Source organism: Oncorhynchus nerka, linkage group LG3 (genome assembly GCF_034236695.1).
Source record: "Oncorhynchus nerka isolate Pitt River linkage group LG3, Oner_Uvic_2.0, whole genome shotgun sequence".
Classification (NCBI taxonomy): domain Eukaryota; kingdom Metazoa; phylum Chordata; class Actinopteri; order Salmoniformes; family Salmonidae; genus Oncorhynchus; species Oncorhynchus nerka.
In genome coordinates, this window is record NC_088398.1 from 7469427 (window position 1) to 7492531 (window position 23105).

General features: G+C 46.5%; 1 protein-coding gene and 1 long non-coding RNA gene across 3 annotated transcripts in view; both read left to right on the top strand.

Moving 5' to 3' along the window:
* Nucleotides 1–1524: 1524 nt before the first annotated feature.
* Nucleotides 1525–19164, top strand: LOC135563924 (uncharacterized). The gene is made up of 3 exons (XR_010460644.1): nucleotides 1525–1837; nucleotides 2163–2309; nucleotides 18367–19164. It is a non-coding gene; the product is annotated as an uncharacterized LOC135563924 (long non-coding RNA).
* Nucleotides 19165–19167: 3 nt separating this feature from the next.
* LOC115113848 (glutamate receptor ionotropic, kainate 5-like) overlaps nucleotides 19168–23105 on the top strand; it is a 129028-nt gene continuing 125090 nt past the window's right edge. For both annotated transcript variants that reach the window (XM_065007756.1, XM_065007757.1), the window contains exon 1: nucleotides 19168–20470. The gene's annotated coding sequence lies outside the window, so the exon portion shown is untranslated. The remainder of the gene's footprint in view (nucleotides 20471–23105) is intronic.

Genomic DNA, 23105 nt, shown 5'->3' on the forward strand with positions numbered 1-23105 from the left:
TATGAGAAACGGGTTAGCACAACATGATGGAATAATGACATAGACCATATGATTGGTCAACATGGAATGAAGACTGTGTCTGGTGGGAGTGTGGCTGTCATGTTGTGGAGTATTCCTCATGTGACTGTGTCTGGTGGGAGTGTGGCCGTCATGTTGTGGAGTATTCCTCATGTGACTGTCTGGTGGGAGTGTGGCCGTCATGTTGTGGAGTATTCCTCATGTGACTGTCTGGTGGGAGTGTGGCTGTCATGTTGTGGAGTATTCCTCATGTGACTGTGTCTGGTGGGAGTGTGGCTGTCATGTTGTGGAGTATTCCTCATGTGACTGTCTGGTGGGAGTGTGGCCGTCATGTTGTGGAGTATTCCTCATGTGTCTGTCTGTCTGGTGGGAGTGTGGCTGTCATGTTGTGGAGTATTCCTCATGTGACTGTCTGGTGGGAGTGTGGCTGTCATGTTGTGGAGTATTCCTCTTGTGACTGTCTGGTGAGAGTGTGGCTGTCATGTTGTGGAGTATTCCTCATGTAACTGTCTGGTGGGAGTGTGGCTGTCATGTTGTGGAGTATTCCTCATGTGTCTGTCTGTCTGGTGGGAGTGTGGCTGTCATGTTGTGGAGTATTCCTCATGTGACTGTCTGGTGGGAGTGTCTGCCTGGAAGTTATACAGAAATAGTCTTTATTCCCCTCTGAAGTGTCAGGATGTTGTCACAGGAGAGCTCCTCTGTCTGTCTGTCTGTCTGTCTGTCTGTCTGTCTGTCTGTCTGTCTGTCTGTCTGTCTGTCTGTCTGTCTGTCTGTCTGTCTGTCTGTCTGTCTGTCTGTCTGTCTGTCTGTCTGTCTGTCTGTCTGTCTGTCTGTCTGTCTGTCTGTCTGTCTGTCTGTCTGTCTGTCTGTCTGTCTGTCTGTCTGTCTGTCTGTCTGTCTGTCTGTCTGTGTCTGTCTGGAAGTTATACTGTCTGTCTGTCTGTCTGTCTGTCTGAAGTGTCTGGATGTTGTCACAGAGAGTCTCCTCTGTCTGTCTGTCTGTCTGTCTGTCTGTCTGTCTGTCTGTCTGTCTGTCTGTCTGTCTGTCTGTCTGTCTGTCTGTCTGTCTGTCTGTCTGTCTGTCTGTCTGTCTGTCTGTCTGTCTGTGTGTGTGTGTCTGTGTCTGTCTGATTTGTCTGTCTTTCTGTCGTTTTGGTTCAAATGTCTTATCTGTCTGTCAAGACTGAAATAGATTCCCCTCTGATGGGGGATGTTGTCACAGGAGAGCTCCTGATTTTTCTGTCTTTGTCTGTCTGTCTGTCTGTCTGTGTGTGTGTGTGTGTGTGTTGAAAATACTTATCCCAAGACTGAGAGAGATGGGGAGTTGATTTTTGTCTTTCAGAAAACCCCAGAGAGGGAGTGGGTGATAGGAAGGAGGGGGAGGCAACAGTGTAGGAGGGAGCAGAGGGAGGGACAGAGGGAGGGAGACAGTGCTGATTGGATTGGAGAGAGCTGAGTAGGTACAGGGATACTATTGAGCAAGGAAAAAGCGAGAGGGTGAGTTAGTAAATGCAGTTTGCAGTCGAGTGTCATGGAATCACACTGGTAGCAGGGATAAAGAAAACCTTTAACTAACCATTGAATTAAGGAGAAAAAGAGAATAGACACTACAGAGAGAAAAGAGAAGAGAGTCTGGTCTTTCATCCTCTTATCTGGGCATCAGACGGAGGAGAGGAGAGGAATCCAGAGAGAGGGGGAACGGATGATAACATGGTGCTCATTCCTGTTTAACACCATACAGCCAGGAACAGACTGCATCTGCAACATACGGCCAGCGTCGTCATTGGGAATGCTGCGTTACATTGGGATTGTGTAAATGGTATATACCTTGTGTGTGTGTAAGCTATGCATGTGTGTGAGTGTCGCAGTATATTTTGATGTTTTTTTTAGGCTTGTCTAATGGTGTAATTATTTTCATAGAGAGAGAGAGTGAGGCAGAGATAGAGAGCAAGAGAAGGGGGGTCATGGAAAGAGAGAGACAAAGAAAGATGAAGCCAGAAATTAGATAAAGAGAGTTGATATTAAAGTGTCTGCCTCAGACCTGACTCTGTGTGTGTGTGTGTGTGTGTGTGTGTGTGTGTGTGTGTGTGTGTGTGTGTGTGTGTGTGTGTGTGTGTGTGTGTGTGTGGCATTCTACTCTTCAGTGCCAGTGTGTGTGTGTATCTATGAGCTGATAATAGCAACCCTATTGGTATTCTGAGGAGGGGGCTCCAGGATCTCTCTCTGCTCCTACCCAGGATGGCATCACAGAGACGGGATTGTGCTCGCCTGTGGAGAGGCCACTGGAATGGGTGAGTGTCTATTCCTCATCTTCCTCATATTCCTCTTTGGCTCTCTCTCTCTCTAGCCATTTTCTCTATTTTCTTTTTTCAACATTTCTTTCTCTCTGTCTCTCTCTCTCTCTCTCGTCCTTCTTTCTTGCTCTCTTTCTTGTTATCTCTCTCTCTTTTTCTTTCTCTCCCATTGTCTTGTTTGTCATTTAGCCACACCATATGCATCCCTGATTAGTTTTTCCTCCTCCATTTCCCTGCTTCCATTTCAACATATTTCAGCCCGTTTTCCCCTCAAGCTCTGCAATGTCTCCCTCCATCCCTCCTTCCTTCCTACCGTCCTCTTTTCATCATCCATCTCTTCTCCTCCTCCACACAGACATAAACAAGCCTCTGTGATGGATTTTTATCAAATCTGAATGGCTCACTTCCACGTGTTGCTCCCTCCCTCCCTCCATCCCTCCTTGCCTCTTCCCCCCTCTTCTTCTCCATCTCTCTGTCTCTCCACACTCTCCATATTCTGTTTGAATTGACACTCAGAGAAAACAAGGCAGTCTCTATATTGACACAGCCAGTACAGTAGCTGTAAAAGCTGTGGACATAGTCTCTGCGTTTTTCCACGATGACCATTCTACGCCTGTCTGTTGGTGTGCGCGTGCATGCGTGTGTGATGCCAGGGAGGGCAGGCTGTGTGTTCTATGGTGTTTGTGTCAAACGATTGGCGAGAAATCAGCCAACAACACAGCCGTCCTCTCCTCTTCTTACACCTCCAACCCACCACCATGAGCCCAGCCAACAGCCTAGCACACTACATGCTCCTGTGGGTACTGGGCTGTCAGCGCGGGAACATCCACACATTAGTATTGATTGGAACTGATACACTAAGTGGACTGTAATGTTTCACCTCAAATGGGCCGTCTCTCCCCTGTGGCTGCATGCAGAGAGGAAGTGTCAGTTCGGCCTCTTTAACAGCTGACATAGGTTAGATAAGGGTTATAGTACTGGGAAGAGACAGAGATGTTTCATACAAGCTGTACTGATATAACTGTTACATGTCCAGTGTTGCAGGGTACATAGAATAGAATACACTCTTAGAAATAGGATAAGATTTGTTACTGTAGTGGTACCCTGTAAGGTAGGACCTTTGTAACTTCACTTATAGGGACGTAATTGTACCCCAGTTCATACCTCAGATAGTACCTTTCTTACACATTGTCCACAGGTACAAAAGCATGCTTTTAGTAAAGGTAAATTTTGCCTTTATAGCATTTCAGAAATGTACCTCTACCATAGACCACTTAAACTGGTACAACACTTCCACAAACGGGTGGTTTACAGGCCACATCAGGCCTGTAAGTAGGGTTGCAAAATTCCGTTCACTTTCTGGATTTCCTGCTTATTCCCTCCTGTTTCCAGGAATCTCCTACTGGGATTTCTGGAAAACCTGAGAGTTTGAGGAAAGTTACCAGGATTTTGAAAACCTATCTGCAATTCACATGCTGGTAGTGCAAACTGGTGTGTAATTCCTATTAGAATCCAGCCAGGGTTATGATATCCAGCAGTGGGAGTTTGTATTCACCTTCAACCTGCATTCAGAATGACTGCTAGGGTTAGGAACATTGTGAGGAGACTACCTAGGCCTTTTCAAATGGAACAACCATTTCAGTAATGACTGCTAGGGTTAGGAACATTGTGAGGAGACTACCTAGGCCTTTTCAAATGGAACAACCATTTCAGTAATGACTGCTAGGGTTAGGAACATTGTGAGGAGACTACCTAGGCCTTTTCAAATGGAACAACCATTTCAGTAATGACTGCTAGGGTTAGGAACATTGTGAGGAGACTACCTAGGCCTTTTCAAATGGAACAACCATTTCAGTAATGACTGCTAGGGTTAGTAACATTGTGAGGAGACTACCTAGGCCTTTTCAAATGGAACAACCATTTCAGTAATGACTGCTAGGGTTAGGAACATTGTGAGCAGACTACCTAGGCCTTTTCAAATGGAACAACCATTTCAGTAATGACTGCTAGGGTTAGGAACATTGTGAGCAGACTACCTAGGCCTTTTCAAATGGAACAACCATTTCAGTAATGACTGCTAGGTTTAGGAACATTGTGAGGAGACTACCTAGGCCTTTTCAAATGGAACAACCATTTCAGTAATGGTTGCAAAAAATCCAACTAGTTTAGAAAAAATGGATGGTATTTATCTTTGTGTAGCATAAGATTAACACATCAATCAATGTACACGCAATAACACAGATATAAATAATAATAACCTGGGAAATATGATAATGATTATGGTACAATTTTGCCTTTAGAGTATCGGTACAGTGACAAAGCTGTTTGTTATTTTTAAGTGGCAAAAATGCATAATTGTTCCTTATGGTGGGGTATTGAGAAACAGACCTGTACCTTCATTGTGGAGTTGATTGTACCTTTATATTCAAAATATTGGGTACAAAAATGTACCATTATGCTAGATCAGTGGTTCCCAAACCTTTTACAGTTCCCGTACCCCTTCAAACATTCAACCTCCAGCTGCATACCCCCTCTAGCACCAGGGTCAGCGCATTCTCTGTAACGGCTGTTGGAAGGAGAGGACCAAGGTGCAGCGTGGTACATGTTCATACTTTTATTTGAACTGAACTCTGAAATAACAAAAATAACAAAGAGAACGAACTAAACCGTCACAGTTCTGCCTGGTGCAGACCAAAAAGAGAAAACAACTACCCACAAAACACAGGTGGGAAAAGGTTACCTAAGTATGGTTCTCAATCAGAGACAACGATAGACAGCTGCCTCTGATTGAGAATCACACCCGGCCAAACACACAGAAATAGAAAACATAGAACACAAAACATAGAATGCCCACCCCAACTCACGCCCTGACCAAACCAAAATAGAGACATAAAAAGGATCTCTACGGTCAGGGCGTGACAGTACCCCCCCTCAAAAGGTGCAGACTCCTAAACCTATAGGGGAGGGTCTGGGTGGGCATCTATCCGCGGTGCCGGCTCTGGTGCGGGACGGGGACCCTCGCAGCGGGCCCCGGACAGGAGGGCGACTCTGGCAGCTCCGGACAGGAGGGCGACTCTGGCAGCTCCGGACAGGAGGGCGACTCTGGCAGCTCCGGACAGGAGGGCGACTCTGGCAGCTCCGGACAGGAGGGAGACCCTGGCAGCTCCGGACAGGAGGGAGAGCCTGGCAGCTCCGGACAGGAGGGAGACTCTGGCAGCTCCGGACAGGCCGCAGGCACAGGACTCACCAGGCTGGGGAGACCTACTGGAGGCCTGGTCCGTGGAGGAGGCACAGGATAGACCGGACCGTGGAGGCGCACTGGAGGTCTCGAGCTAAGAGCCTGCACAACCCGTCCTAGCTGGATGGTGACTTTGGCCCGGCACGTGCGGGGCGCAGGCACAGGACGCACTGGGCTATGCAGACGCACTGGAGACAAAGTGCGCAGAGCCGGCGCAGGATATCCTGGCCCGAGGAGACGCACTGGATGTCTGGAGAGCAGGGCTGGCACAAGACGTGCAGGGCTGGGGAGGCGCACAGGACGCTTGGTGCGTGGGACTGGCACAGTCTTCACCAAACGGTTAGCACGCACCTCAGGACGAGTATGGAGAGCTGACTCAGGTGACATCAAATCGAGGACACGCTCCGTCGGGTGGATGTTGTGCCTCATGCACCAACACAGCAACTCTCTCATTACTCTCTTCTCCAATCTCCCCATCAACTCCTTCACTGTCTCTGCTTCGCTCCCTTCGCTCACCTCCAATTTCACCCCGACTGGCTCTGGTTCCATCCTCGGCTCCTTACGGTAAGCACGGGGAGTTGGCTCAGGTCTGAATCCTGACTCCGCCACACTCCCTGTCTGCCCCCTCCCTAAACATTTTGGGGCTGCCTCTCGTGTCTGCTTCGTTGCCGTGACTCCTGGTAGCGAAGTTGTTCCTCCCTCGCTACTTCAGCCTGTTTCCATGGCAGGGTCTTGTCCACTGCTATCACCTCCTCCCATGCTCCCTATGTCCTCCATTCTCTCTTTTCCCGGGCCCAGGATCCCTGCTCCTCCTGGCCACGCTGCTTGGTCCTTTGGTGGTGGGTAGTTCTTTAATGGCTGTTGGAAGGAGAGGACCAAGGTGCAGCGTGGTACATGTTCATACTTTTATTAGAACTGAACTCTGAAATAACAAAAATAACAAAGAGAACGAACGAAACTGAAACAGTTCTGTCTGGTGCAGACACAAAAACAGAAAACAACTACCCACAAAACACAGGTGGGAAAAGGCTATCTAAGTATGGTTCTCAATCAGAGACAACGATAGACAGCTGCCTCTGATTGAGAATCACACCCGGCCAAACACACAGAAATAGAAAACATAGAACACAAAACATATATTGCCCACCCCAACTCACATCCTGACTAAACCAAAATAAAAAGGATCTCTAAGGTCAGGGCGTGACACTCTCAAATGTTGTTTTTTGCCATCATTGTAAGCCTGCAACACACACACACTATACGATACATTTATTAAACATAAAGAATGAGTGTAAGCTTTTGTCACAACCCGGCACATGGGAAGTGACAAAGAGCTCCTATAGGACCAGGGCACAAATAATAATATAATAATAATCAATGATTTTGCTCTTTATTTAACCATCTTACATATAAAACCTTATTTGTTCACCGAAAATTGTGAATAACTCACCACAGGTTAATGAGGAGGGTGTGCTTGAAAGGATGCACATAACTCTGCAATGTTGGGTTGTCTTAAATAATGTTCCACACACAGTCTGTGCCTGTATTTCGTTGACATGCTAGTGAGGGCCGAGAATCCACTCTCACATAGGTACGTGGTTGCAAAGGGCAGTGTCTTAACAGAGTGAATTTGCCAAGGATACTCTGAGCGCAGCCCAATCCAGAAATCTGGCAGTGGCTTCTGATTAAATTCAGACAGAGAAGAGCAACTTCTTAATCATAGCCTCAATCTTGTCCCTCACATTGAATATAGTTGCAGAGAGTCCCTGTAATCCTAGATTCAGATCATTCAAGTGAGAATTAACATCACCCAGATAGGCCAGTCGTGTGAGAAACTCGGCATCATGCAAGCGGTCAGACAAGTGAAAATTAAGGTCAGTAAAGAAAACTTTAAGTTTGTCTCTCAATTTTAAAAAACGTGTCAATACTTTGCCCCTTGATAACCAGCGCACTTCTTCTGTATGTTGTAAAAGCGTTACATGGTCGCTGCCCATATCATTGCATAGTGTAGAAAATACACAAGAATTCAGGGGCCTTGCTTTAGCAAAGTTAACCATTTTCACTGTAGTGTCCAAAACATCTTTCAAGCTGTCAGGCAGTCCCTTGGCAGCAAGAGCCTCTCGGGGGACGCTGCAGTGTACCCAAGTGGCATCAGGAGCAACTGCTTGCATGCGCGTTACCACTCTACTATGTCTCCCTGTCATGGCTTTTGCACCATCAGTACAGATACCAACACATCTTGACCACCAAAGTCCATTTGATGTCACAAAGCTGTCCAGCACTTAAAAAATATCCTCTCCTGTTGTCACTCCTGTGGTTTGCAGAAGAGGATGTCTTCCTTAATTGACCCCCCATAAACGTAATGGACATATACCAGGAGTTGTGCCAGGCCCGCCACGTCTGTTGACTCATTCAGCTGTAACGCATATAATTCACTGGCTTGTATGTGAAGCAGTAATTGTTTCAAAACATCTCCTGCCATGTCACTGATGCGTCGTGAAACAGTGTTGTTTGATGGAGGAATTGTCTGTATAGTTTTGTTGTCCTTTTCCCCCAGCATTGTCCCAGCCATATCCACGGCAGCAGGAAGAATGAAGTCCTCCACAATAGTATGGTGCTTGCCTGTCCTAGCCACTCGGTAGCTCACCATATAATAAGCTTCTAGCCCCTTCTTATTAATGGTATCTGTTGGTTTTATACATGTCTTACTACTCGAAAGTTGACTTAATTCTCGCTTAAAAAAACTCCTGTGACTTATTTTTCAAATTGGCAGGTTTTATTTCTAAATGTCTGCGCAAGAGTGAAGGTTTCATCGAGTAGTGAGATAGTACTTTTGCACATATAACACACTGTGGCTGAGGAAAGGCACTACTCCCAATATAAGTGAATCCCAAATCAATGTAGTTCTCATATTTGCTCCTCTTTGATGGTCCAACATCCCTGTCTGTTGTTTGGTGCTTTCCCGGGTAAGGGGGCAGTAGCTTGGTGCTTTCCCGGGTAAGGGGGCAGTAGCTTGGTGCTTTCCCGGGTAAGGGGGCAGTAGCTTGGTGCTTTCCCGGGTAAGGGGGCAGTAGCTCCTCGGCTGCATCAGATTCACAACTGTCAATGTCCATGTTAGCTGGGCTAAAAACAAATGTAGAATTACTGATGCTAGCATTGGATGGGCTCGTGGAAGCAGACAACTTGTGTAGTCAACAGGTGAATGTGTAGTACTGCTGGTAGTAGCAGTACTACCAGTAGAGCTGGTATGTGTTTCTGTGGACAGTGGGCCTTACTTAAAAAAAAAAAAACTTTTATCCATTTTCAAGCAAACGGAATGAGCAGCAGCTACGTTTGGCTACATACGGACCATTAGTGGAATTCCAGCGAGAGAGTAACGGTTCATGTGATTGGATGTTAATTGGATGTTAATTATTTGACTAGGCTACCTATATTTGACAGGTGGATAGATGGTTTAATTTAATGAAATGAGGCTACTCAGGCGAGAAAAAAACCTCACCCCGTTGGAAAATATAAATGGACTGTTTGAAAATTAAAACAAATAAAATAAATATATATATTTATATATATGTTTTTTGAAATGTGAGTCACAATTGTATTTGGCGTACCACCGACAGCATTGTACTTACCTCAGTTTAGGAATACCTGTACTAGATTATCCGTACAGGTAGCGAACAGTACCATGTGACACCATTATGGTTACCTCTGAAGGTACATTATATGTATTTTGATCTTTTTGTACCCCAGCGAACAATTTGCACCCTAATTGTACCCTTATTGCTAAGGATGTTTTCACACTTGGTCCCTTTCAGACAATTTTTGTGAACTCAATGCATTTCACTGAATTTCCCCTGTCATAACCCTTCACACTAGACTACTGCAACAGCGTTTCCCCTGTCATAAACCCTCACACTAGACTACTGCAACAGCGTTTCCCCTGTCATAAACCCTCACACTAGACTACTGCAACAGCGTTTCCCCTGTCATAACCCTTCACACTAGACTACTGCAACAGCGTTTCCCCTGTCATAAACCCTCACACTAGACTACTGCAACAGCGTTTCCCCTGTCATAACCCTTCACACTAGACTACTGCAACAGCGTTTCCCCTGTCATAAACCCTCACACTAGACTACTGCAACAGCGTTTCCCCTGTCATAAACCCTCACACTAGACTACTGCAACAGCGTTTCCCCTGTCATAAACCCTCACACTAGACTACTGCAACAGCGTTTCCCCTGTCATAACCCCTCACACTAGACTACTGCAACATCGTTTCCCCTGTCATAACCACTCACACTAGACTACTGCAACAGTGTTTCCCCTGTCATAAACCCTCACACTAGACTACTTCAACAGCGTTTCCCCTGTCATAACCCCTCACACTAGACTACTGCAACAGCGTTTCCCCTGTCATAAACCCTCACACTAGACTACTGCAACAGCGTTTCCCCTGTCATAAACCCTCACACTAGACTACTGCAACAGCGTTTCCCCTGTCATAAACCCTCACACTAGACTACTGCAACAGCGTTTCCCCTGTCATAAACCCTCACACTAGACTACTGCAACAGCGTTTCCCCTGTCATAACCCTCACACACTAGACTACTGCAACAGCGTTTCCCCTGTCATAAACCCTCACACTAGACTACTGCAACAGCGTTTCCCCTGTCATAACCCCTCACACTAGACTACTGCAACAGCGTTTCCCCTGTCATAAACCCTCACACTAGACTACTGCAACAGCGTTTCCCCTGTCATAAACCCTCACACTAGACTACTGCAACAGCGTTTCCCTGTCATAAACCCTCACACTAGACTACTTCAACAGACCCCTACACTAGACTACTGCAACAGCGTTTCCCCTGTCATAAACCCTCACACTAGACTACTGCAACAGCGTTTCCCCTGTCATAACCCCTCACACTAGACTACTGCAACAGCGTTTCCCCTGTCATAAACCCTCACACTAGACTACTGCAACAGCGTTTCCCTGTCATAACCCCTCACACTAGACTACTGCAACAGCGTTTCCCCTGTCATAACCCCTCACACTAGACTACTGCAACAGCGTTTCCCCTGTCATAAACCCTCACACTAGACTACTGCAACAGCGTTTCCCCTGTCATAAACCCTCACACTAGACTACTTCAACAGCGTTTCCCCTGTCATAACCCCTCACACTAGACTACTGCAACAGCGTTTCCCCTGTCATAACCCCTCACACTAGACTACTGCAACAGCGTTTCCCTGTCATAAACCCTCACACTAGACTACTGCAACAGCGTTTCCCTGTCATAACCCCTCACACTAGACTACTGCAACAGCGTTTCCCCTGTCATAAACCCTCACACTAGACTACTGCAACAGCGTTTCCCCTGTCATAACCCCTCACACTAGACTACTGCAACAGCGTTTCCCCTGTCATAAACCCTCACACTAGACTACTGCAACAGCGTTTCCCCTGTCATAAACCCTCACACTAGACTACTTCAACAGCGTTTCCCCTGTCATAACCCCTCACACTAGACTACTGCAACAGCGTTTCCCTGTCATAAACCCTCACACTAGACTACTGCAACAGCGTTTCCCTGTCATAACCCCTCACACTAGACTACTTCAACAGCGTTTCCCCTGTCATAACCCCTCACACTAGACTACTGCAACAGCGTTTCCCCTGTCATAAACCCTCACACTAGACTACTGCAACAGCGTTTCCCTGTCATAAACCCTCACACTAGACTACCCCTCACACTAGACTACTGCAACAGCGTTTCCCCTGTCATAACCCCTCACACTAGACTACTGCAACAGCGTTTCCCCTGTCATAAACCCTCACACTAGACTACTGCAACAGCGTTTCCCCTGTCATAACCCCTCACACTAGACTACTGCAACAGCGTTTCCCCTGTCATAAACCCTCACACTAGACTACTTCAACAGCGTTTCCCCTGTCATAAACCCTCACACTAGACTACTGCAACAGCGTTTCCCCTGTCATAAACCCTCACACTAGACTACTGCAACAGCGTTTCCCCTGTCATAAACCCTCACACTAGACTACTTCAACAGCGTTTCCCCTGTCATAACCCCTCACACTAGACTACTGCAACAGCGTTTCCCCTGTCATAAACCCTCACACTAGACTACTGCAACAGCGTTTCCCCTGTCATAAACCCTCACACTAGACTACTGCAACAGCGTTTCCCCTGTCATAAACCCTCACACTAGACTACTGCAACAGCGTTTCCCCTGTCATAACCCCTCACACTAGACTACTTCAACAGCGTTTCCCCTGTCATAAACCCTCACACTAGACTACTGCAACAGCGTTTCCCCTGTCATAACCCCTCACACTAGACTACTGCAACAGCGTTTCCCCTGTCATAAACCCTCACACTAGACTACTGCAACAGCGTTTCCCCTGTCATAAACCCTCACACTAGACTACTGCAACAGCGTTTCCCCTGTCATAAACCCTCACACTAGACTACTTCAACAGCGTTTCCCCTGTCATAACCCCTCACACTAGACTACTGCAACAGCGTTTCCCCTGTCATAAACCCTCACACTAGACTACTGCAACAGCGTTTCCCCTGTCATAACCCCTCACACTAGACTACTGCAACAGCGTTTCCCCTGTCATAAACCCTCACACTAGACTACTGCAACAGCGTTTCCCCTGTCATAACCCCTCACACTAGACTACTGCAACAGCGTTTCCCCTGTCATAACCCCTCACACTAGACTACTTCAACAGCGTTTCCCCTGTCATAAACCCTCACACTAGACTACTGCAACAGCGTTTCCCATAACCCCTCACACTCTACTAACCCCCTGTCATAACCCCTTACACTAGACTACTGCAACAGCGTTTCCCCTGTCATAACCCCTCACACTAGACTACTGCAACAGCGTTTCCCCTGTCATAACCCCTCACACTAGACTACTGCAACATAAACCCTCACACTAGACTACTGCAACAGCGTTTCCCCTGTCATAAACCCTCACACTAGACTACTGCAACAGCGTTTCCCCTGTCATAACCCCTCACACTAGACTACTGCAACAGCGTTTCCCCTGTCATAACCCCTCACACTAGACTACTGCAACAGCGTTTCCCTGTCATAAACCCTCACACTAGACTACTGCAACAGCGTTTCCCCTGTCATAACCCCTCACACTAGACTACTGCAACAGCGTTTCCCCTGTCATAAACCCTCACACTAGACTACTGCAACAGCGTTTCCCCTGTCATAACCCCTCACACTAGACTACTGCAACAGCGTTTCCCCTGTCATAAACCCTCACACTAGACTACTGCAACAGCGTTTCCCTGTCATAACCCCTCACACTAGACTACTGCAACAGCGTTTCCCCTGTCATAAACCCTCACACTAGACTACTGCAACAGCGTTTCCCCTGTCATAACCCCTCACACTAGACTACTGCAACAGCGTTTCCCTGTCATAAACCCTCACACTAGACTACTGCAACAGCGTTTCCCCTGTCATAACCCCTCACACTAGACTACTGCAACAGCGTTTCCCCTGTCATAAACCCTCACACTAGACTACTGCAACAGCGTTTCCCTGTCATAACCCCTCACACTAGACTACTGCAACAGCGTTTCCCCTGTCATAAACCCTCACACTAGACTACTTCAACAGCGTTTCCCCTGTCATAAACCCTCACACTAGACTACTGCAACAGCGTTTCCCCTGTCATAACCCCTCACACTAGACTACTGCAACAGCGTTTCCCCTGTCATAAACCCTCACACTAGACTACTGCAACAGCGTTTCCCCTGTCATAAACCCTCACACTAGACTACTGCAACAGCGTTTCCCCTGTCATAACCCCTCACACTAGACTACTGCAACAGCGTTTCCCCTGTCATAAACCCTCACACTAGACTACTGCAACAGCGTTTCCCCTGTCATAAACCCTCACACTAGACTACTGCAACAGCGTTTCCCCTGTCATAAACCCTCACACTAGACTACTGCAACAGCGTTTCCCCTGTCATAACCCCTCACACTAGACTACTGCAACAGCGTTTCCCCTGTCATAAACCCTCTTACACTGGTGCCACAATAGAGAGAAGATGATGATGTGCAGGTTCGCAGAAAATAAATGCTGTTTTTGGTTATGGCCTATTGATTAGCGATTGTCAAGGATGCACAGACATTCTCAAACGTGTGACGTTTTTAGTTCAGATGATTAGTTTGTAATATGTGATCTGTAGGCTAAGAGAACTTCTTCATAAGCTGTTTATTCCATTGTAGAGTTTGAATATTGTGAGAAGCACAGGAGGTTGGTGGCACCGTAGTTGGGGAGGACGGGCTCATGGTAGTGGCTGGAGCAGAATAAGTTAAATGGTATCAAATACATCAAACACATTGTTTCCATGTGCTTGATGCCATTCCATTCACTCTGTTCCAGACATTATTATGAGCCGTCCTCCCTCAGAAGCCCTCACTGGTGAGAAGACACCAACATATTTGGTAACAATCACAAAATAGGGTACAAAATCAATTGTAGCTCTTAAAGGGTTTGGTATTGTTGGCTAAAGCTGTAGCATATTTGGCAAGCAAGCTAGGTAGGAATGGGGCAGAGCCAGGGTTGATCCTGGATTGTATAAGGAGAGACAGTGGCTTTATCTTGGCTGTATGTAGGAAAAATGCACGTACAATAACTGAGATATATGTGGTTGTCTCACCTAGCTATTTTAAAATGAATACACTAACTATAATTTGCTCTGGATTAGGGCTCTGCTAAGTGACTAAAATATAAACATGTCTCTATATGGTAGTGGTTTTAACCTGGCTGTATATGTGGAGAGAGGAGACAGGTGGTTTTAACCTGGCTGTATATGTGGAGAGAGGAGACAGGTGGTTTTAACCTGGCTGTATATGTGGAGAGAGGAGACAGGTGGTTTTAACATGGCTGTATATGTGGAGAGAGGAGACAGGTGGTTTTAACCTGGCTGTATATGTGGAGAGAGGAGACAGGTGGTTTTAACCTGGCTGTATATGTGGAGAGAGGAGACAGGTGGTTTTAACCTGGCTGTATATGTGGAGAGAGGAGACAGGTGGTTTTAACCTGGCTGTGTATGTGGAGAGAGGAGACAGGTGGTTTTAACCTGGCTGTATATGTGGAGAGAGGAGACAGGTGGTTTTAACCTGGCTGTATATGTGGAGAGAGGAGACAGGTGGTTTTAACCTGGCTGTGTATGTGGAGAGAGGAGACAGGTGGTTTTAACCTGGCTGTATATGTGGAGAGAGGAGACAGGTGGTTTTAACCTGGCTGTATATGTGGAGAGAGGAGACAGGTGGTTTTAACCTGGCTGTGTATGTGGAGAGAGGCAATAGGTGGTTTTAACCTGGCTGTACAGTGCCTTGCGAAAGTATTCGGCCCCCTTGAACTTTGCGACCTTTTGCCACATTTCAGGCTTCAAACATAAAGATATAAAACTCTATTTCTTTGTAAAGAATCAACAACAAGTGGGACACAATCATGAAGTGGAACGACATTTATTGGATATTTCAAACTTTTTTAACAAATCAAAAACTGAAAAATTGGGCGTGCAAAATTATTCAGCCCCTTTACTTTCAGTGCAGCAAACTCTCTCCAGAAGTTCAGTGAGGATCTCTGAATTATCCAATGTTGACCTAAATGACTAATGATGATAAATACAATCCACCTGTGTGTAATCAAGTCTCCATATAAATGCACCTGCACTGTGATAGTCTCAGAGGTCCGTTAAAAGCGCAGAGAGCATCATGAAGAACAAGGAACACACCAGGCAGGTCCGAGATACTGTTGTGAAGAAGTTTAAAGCCGGATTTGGATACAAAAAGATTTCCCAAGCTTTAAACATCCCAAAGAGCACTGTGCAAGCGTTAATATTGAAATGGAAGGAGTATCAGACCACTGCAAATCTACCAAGACCTGGCCGTCCCTCTAAACTTTCAGCTCATACAAGGAGAAGACTGATCAGAGATGCAGCCAAGAGGCCCATGATCACTCTGGATGAACTGCAGAGATCTACAGCTGAGGTGGGAGACTCTGTCCATAGGACAACAATCAGTCGTATATTGCACAAATCTGGCCTTTATGGAAGAGTGGCAAGAAGAAAGCCATTTCTTAAAGACATCCATAAAAAGTGTTGTTTACAGTTTGCCACAAGCCACCTGGGAGACACACCAAACATGTGGAAGAAGGTGCTCTGGTCAGATGAAACCAAAATTGAATTTTTTGGCAACAATGCAAAACGTTATGTTTGGCGTAAAAGCAACACAGCTCATCACCCTGAACACACCATCCCCACTGTCAAACATGGTGGTGGCAGCATCATGGTTTGGGCCTGCTTTTCTTCAGCAGGGACAGGGAAGATGGTTAAAATTGATGGGAAGATGGATGGAGCCAAATACAGGACCATTCTGGAAGAAAACCTGATGGAGTCTGCAAAAGACCTGAGACTGGGAAGGAGATTTGTCTTCCAACAAGACAATGATCCAAAACATAAAGCAAAATCTACAATGGAATGGTTCACAAATAAACATATCCAGGTGTTAGAATGGCCAAGTCAAAGTCCAGACCTGAATCCAATCGAGAATCTGTGGAAAGAACTGAAAACTGCTGTTCACAAATGCTCTCCATCCAACCTCACTGAGCTCGAGCTGTTTTGCAAGGAGGAATGGGAAAACATTTCAGTCTCTCGATGTGCAAAACTGATAGAGACATACCCCAAGCGACTTACAGCTGTAATCGCAGCAAAAGGTGGCGCTACAAAGTATTAACTTAAGGGGGCTGAATAATTTTGCACGCCCAATTTTTCAGTTTTTGATTTGTTAAAAAAGTTTGAAATATCCAATAAATGTCGTTCCACTTCTTGATTGTGTCCCACTTGTTGTTGATTCTTCACAAAAAAATACAGTTTTATATCTTTATGTTTGAAGCCTGAAATGTGGCAAAAGGTCGCAAAGTTCAAGGGGGCCGAACACTTTTGCAAGGAACTGTATATGTGGAGAGAGGAGACAGGTGGTTTTAACCTGGCTGTATATGTGGAGAGAGGAGACAGGTGGTTTTAACCTGGCTGTATATGTGGAGAGAGGAGACAGGTGGTTTTAACCTGGCTGTATATGTGGAGAGAGGAGACAGGTGGTTTTAACCTGGCTGTATATATGGAGAGAGTAGAGTAGACAGATGGTTCTAACCTGGCTGTATATGTGGAGAGAGGAGACAGGTGGTTTTAACCTGGCTGTATATGTGGAGAGAGTAGACAGGTGGTTTTAACCTGGCTGTATATGTGGAGAGAGGAGACAGGTGGTTTTAACCTGGCTGTATATGTGGAGAGAGGAGACAGGTGGTTTTAACCTGGCTGTATATGTGGAGAGAGTAGACAGGTGGTTTTAACCTGGCTGTATATGTGGAGAGAGTAGACAGGTGGTTTTAACCTGGCTGTATACTGTATGTGGAGAGTGGAGACAGGTGGTTTTAACCTGGCTGTATATGTGGAGAGAGGAGACAGGTGGTTTTAACCTGGCTGTATATGTGGAGAGAGGAGACAGGTGATTTTAACCTGGCTGTATATGTGGAGAGAGGAGACAGGTGGTTTTAACCTGGCTGTATATATGGAGAGAGTAGAGTAGACAGATGGTTTTAACCTGGCTGTATATGTGGAGAGAGGAGACAGGTGGTTTTAACCTGGCTGTATATATGGAGAGAGTAGAGGAGACAGGTGGTTTTAACCTGGCTGTATATGTGGAGAGAGGAGACAGGTGGTTTTAACCTGGCTGTATATGTGGAGAGAGGAGACAGGTGGTTTTAACCTGGCTGTATATGTGGAGAGAGGAGACAGGTGGTTTTAACCTGGCTGTATATGTGGAGAGAGTAGACAGGTGGTTTTAACCTGGCTGTATATGTGGAGAGAGGAGACAGGTGGTTTTAACCTGGCTGTATACTGTATGTGGAGAGAGGAGACAGGTGGTTTTAACCTGGCTGTATATGTGGAGAGAGGAGACAGGTGGTTTTAACCTGGCTGTATATATGGAGAGAGGAGACAGGTGGTTTTAACCTGGCTGTATATGTGGAGAGAGGAGACAGGTGGTTTTAACCTGGCTGTATATGTGGAGAGAGTAGACAGGTGGTTTTAACCTGGCTGTATACTGTATGTGGAGAGAGGACAGGTGGTTTTAACCTGGCTGTATATGTGGAGAGAGGAGACAGGTGGTTTTAACCTGGCTGTATATGTGGAGAGAGTAGAGTAGACAGGTGGTTTTAACCTGGCTGTATATGTGGCGAGAGGAGACAGGTGGTTTTAACATGCCAGTCTCTCTTTCTCTCTCACTCTCGCACTCGCTCTCTCTGTCTCTCTCGCTCTCTCTCTGCTCCTCAAAGTACAGCTCCTCTCAGATACTGTATAGAAAGATGGACAGATAGATATCGAGGGACCGTGAAAGATAGCAGGGATAAAAGGAGAGACGAGACTGTGATAGATGTAAGGGAATGAAAGGCTATAGTAGAGGAGACAGTGGCGAGACCATTTAGGGGGAGATTGAGCTGCAGAGAGAGAGAGAGATGAGGGAAGGGAAATGACTTAAATGTAAATGAAATGTGAAGAGGGGAACGGAAGGTAAAGTCAGTGAAATAGTGACAAGGACAGACTAGACAGGAGGAAGTCAGGCGGAGTTGAGTCGGACGAGGAGGAGAATGACGTGCGTGATAAGCCAGAATGACACAAATGTCACCAAGTCTCACATGCTCTCTCTTTCTCTCTCCCTCTCTCTGCCTTTCTCTCTCTCCTACAGGGCTCAAACCTAGTGGAATGATCTCTACCTTTCTGAATCCTTTCCTTGTCAGTCAGGAGTCACAGTTCCCACCATAGGGAATAAAGACAAACTGCTAGCATCCAGCACCCCAATACTGACCACCTCTCTACCCCTGCAGAGTGACCCCCCCACAAGGAGCCCAACCACCAGTGCTACAATTGTTCCAGTGAGAGATGTGTACAATGCACTCTTCTGATTACAACCGCATCCAATGGGATTTAATGAAACCTAGAGGTTTGGGGTGTTGATGCCAGCGCCACAGCTTGTAGAGGATCTTGAACTTCGGGGGACGTGTCTCCTTGGAAGGGAATACTCAACTGTGACTCTCCTCCAGAAAACTACATGAGATTGTGGTACATGGGTGGATTTATCGGCTGTACATCCTGTCTAGATTATGGGACTTTACTCTGTTCACTTCAAAGTTCTGCGTCTGTTCCAGACCGGTTCCTCAGCAGAACCAAGTAGTTGACAGTCCCCCCTTGGGAATCCCGCCTTCTGATTTGTTTGGGGGCTTATTTTTTAAAGGAACAATTTCCCCTCCACTTTCCCTTTTTCTGGTCTTCCTCATTTCCCCCCACCTCTTCATCCATTGAGGAGGAATATATTATGAAACAAGTCTATTCTTCCTGATCCTCCCTTGGTGACAGAGAGAAAAGAGGGACAAACTGCCCTGAATAGATAACGAGGAAGGAGAGAGAGAACGGAGAAGAGAAGGAGATAGGGAAACACAGAGAGAGAGAGAGAGAGAGAGAGAGAGAGAGAGAGAGAGAGAGAGAGAGAGAGAATTAACTGAGATTTGTCAGAAACCTTCTAGAGACTTCCTGCCTCAGCCTAATTTAGTCTGTCTGTCTCTTAGATCCGCTAGAAGCTGATTGGTTGGTCGCCTGGTTGGTTGCACGATGGGCAGAGAAAGAGGCAGAATTCTGACCGGGGGGGTAGCTGAGCACTAGAGGAGGGTAAAAGGTCCCACTGTACACCCCTGGACCGGAACAGGATGGCTCTTAAACAGACAGACAGACAGTAAACTGGGAGGCATTATAAACAAGCATTACAAACAGACAGTCGTCATTGTCATTCCAGACTGTGTGAGAGTGAGAGTGAGAGTGAGAGAGAGAGAGAGAGAGAGAGAGAGAGAGAGAGAGAGAGAGAGAGAGAGAGAGAGAGAGAGAGAGAGAGAGATAGGGGTAGAGAAGAGAGAAGCAGTCAGTCCTGTGTTGGGTTTGGTGCTGCCTGTCTGCCTGACGGGGACTGAGAGCGAGCGACGCAGCAATTAGAGGATCTGACTGCATCCCCCTCAGCCTCAGCCTCCACTGGCAAGACTAGACAGAAACAAACAAACAGGTAGGGGGACTGCTACTAGAAGGGAAGGACAGGTTAGATAGAGGTAGTGACAGCAAGAGTGAGAGAGAGGGAAGGAAAGAGAAAGGTAGACAGTGCAAAGGAGAGGGATAGAGAGCAGGTGTCTGAAATCCTCTCCCTCTGCTTGTAATTTTCTCTTCTGTTTCCCCCTCTTCTTCTGGGAGAGGTATTGGATTTTGACAACGATACTCGGAGCCGTCGAGGCCTTCCGCCGGTCCAGAGGGAAGGAAACAAGGGAAGGAGAGAGAGAAAGGGAAGTAGGGGGGCCCTTTTGGATTGAAACAGACTCATTTTTCAACCCTCGTGTTTTATTTGACGAAGAGGCTCCTTCCACGTCTATAGCTCTACTGAGGAGAGGGAGAGAGATAAAGAAAGGGAAGAAGACAGCACAATACCTTTTCTTTTCCTCCTTCTGTCTTTTACTCTCTACTTTTGTTGAGGGTGTCTGAAGATTTTTTCTATCCTCATTTGTTGCTTTTTCTCTTCACCTCCAAAAGGAATATTGTTGCCCAGCTATCACAGTCCAAGTACTGGAATCTACCGTCTTGTCCTCTCTCTCTCAGCCCCCCACCCCTACACGGAGACAATCCGGAACGCTGTGACAGCCCCACAAGCCCCCCCCCCCCCAACAGTGGATTCTATCTCCATGCCTGTCGAGGGCTGTGCTGACTGGCTACTACACACATATATGGTACACCGCTTCTGATATCGTCTGACTCATTCTGTAAGTAGGACTCTTCTTTACCTGTGTTGTGTGTGACTGTTTATATGTACATGTATGTATCGTCTGTCCGTGCTTAGTTAATATCATGCTCTATTTCCTAGCCATAGCATTTTTCTGCAGCGTTGGTTTTACCCTGCCTTCAAAGCGATACGACTCTGGTTGCCTTTGCTGCCTCACTTTGTGTGTGTGTGTGTGTGTGTGTGTGTGTGTGTGTGTGTGTGTGTGTGTGTGTGTGTGTGTGTGTGTGTGTGTGTGTGTGTGTGTGTGTGTGTGTGTGTGTGTAAGAGGTGCAGCAGAATCAGAGTGGTGTGAGAGTAGGAACTGGTTTTAAGTGTTGTGTGTGTGATGTGTGTACGTCCTACTGTAAGTCTGCCTGGGGTTAATTTGGACTAATTAGTGATGTGTATTTTTGCTTCTCAGAGCAGTTTTGTGTTCTTTGTCAGTGCATGCATTTATTAGAGTGAGAGAAAGATGACGACCAGAATGTGGAGAGAGGGAGAGGGAGAGAGGGGGGAGAGAGGAGAGAGAGAGAGAGAGAGAGCATGACAGATTCTGTTTCTCGCTGTCTGGCTAGCACTGAGGCTTATCCACTTGCTTTCCAGTGTACAGTTTACTATCAATTTCACTCATTGTGCTAGCCTACTGTTTCTATGTCCAATATTTCCAACAGACTGAGCCTCTCAAAGAGCTAAAAATTTATCCTGTATGCTTCTGAGTGTCCATAGTGTCAGTTTCCATCTTCTGTGTGCCATTGTCTCCATTTACAATGTTGTCTTTAGATTATAGGCTTGACAAACATGGCAGCCTCCTACTGTGTGTCCATGTTCCCATAGCCCATCCATCTCCACAGGCTCCCAACACATATTTATACAGTCCCCCATCCACCCTGCCCTGCCCTGCACTGGGAAACGCTCAATCAAGATAGTCCCTTCAAACAGACCAATGAACTGTGAATAACGCCATTACACGCACAACTCTCTCCCGCCACTGAGAGAGGAGGAGGGAGGGAGAGGTAGGGAGAGAGAGATGATGGAGTGAGGGAGGGATGGAGGAGAGACAGGGAGAGAGGGGCGGGAATAAGGGGAGGGAGAGAGTGAGAAAGGATGAGGGAGATAGGAAGAGAGAAAGGGCAGAGGAATAGGCAGAAAAAGAGAGGGAGGATGGATAAATAGATGGAGGAGGGATGCAGAAGGAACGAGGGGGAGGGATAGAGGAGCCTGTAGGGTCTGTGGAGCAGGAAAAGACCTCTGCTTCGTGTGACCACTCTGATGGGCTTAGTAAGGCCCTGCATTGTTCACACTGTTGGTCAGCCCAGGAGAATTAAGATGACTAAATAATACCATTACTGCAGAAGCACAGAGATAACATAACTTCCTTTCTCTGCTCCAGAATAGGCTGGAGAGGACAGGAGGAGTGAGCTTCAGTGTGTTGCAAAAGGAATGTCATAATACCTATATATACAGTGCATTCGTAAAGTATTCAGACCCATGGAATGTTTCCACATTTTGTTAAGTTACAGCCTTATTCTAAAATTGGCTAAATTGTTCCCCCCCCCCTCATTAATCTACACACAATACCCCATAATGACAAAGCAAAAACAGGTTTTTAGAAATGTTAGCATATAAAAAAATAAAAATAAAATTTACATAAGTATTCAGACCCTTTACTCAGTACTTTGTTGAAGCGTCTTTGGCAGCGATTACAGCCTTGAGTCTTCAAATCAAATCAAATCAAATCAAAGCAAATTTATTTATATAGCCCTTCGTACATCAGCTGATATCTCAAAGTGCTGTACAGAAACCCAGCCTAAAACCCCAAACAGCAAGCAATGCAGGTGTAGAAGCACGGTGGCTAGGAAAAACTCCCTAGAAAGGCCAAAACCTAGGAAGAAACCTAGAGGTGAACCAGGCTATGTGGGGTGGCCAGTCCTCTTCTGGCTGTGCCGGGTGGAGATTATAACAGAACATGGCCAAGATGTTCAAATGTTCATAAATGACCAGCATGGTCCAATAACAATAAGGCAGAACAGTTGAAACTGGAGCAGCAGCACGGCCAGGTGGACTGGGGACAGCAAGGAGTCATCATGTCAGGTAGTCCTGAGGCATGGTCCTAGGGCTCAGGTCCTCCGAGAGAGAGAAAGAAAGAGAGAAAGAGAGAATTAAGAGAGAGCACACTTAAATTCACACAGGACACCAAATAGGACAGGAGAAGTACTCCAGATATAACAAACTGAGCCTAGCCCCCCAACACAAACTACTGCAGCATAAATACTGGAGGCTGAGACAGGAGGGGTCAGGAGACACTGTGGCCCCATCCGAGGACACCCCCAGACAGGGCCAAACAGGAAGGATATAACCTCACCCACTTTGCCAAAGCACAGCCCCCACACCACTAGAGGGAAATCTTCAACCACCAACTTACCATCCTGAGACAAGGCTGAGTATAGCCCACAAAGATCTCCGCCACGGCACAACCCAAAGGGGGGGCCTTTTCTAATAAAAATCAAATGTACGCTCACCAAGCTGCGCCTTGGTTCTCTTCTTTCAACGGCTGTGACAGAACTTCCCACCGCAAAAGGACCAAGCAGCATGGGCAGGAGTATGAGACAGGTAGAGGTAGAGAGGTAGAGAGGTGG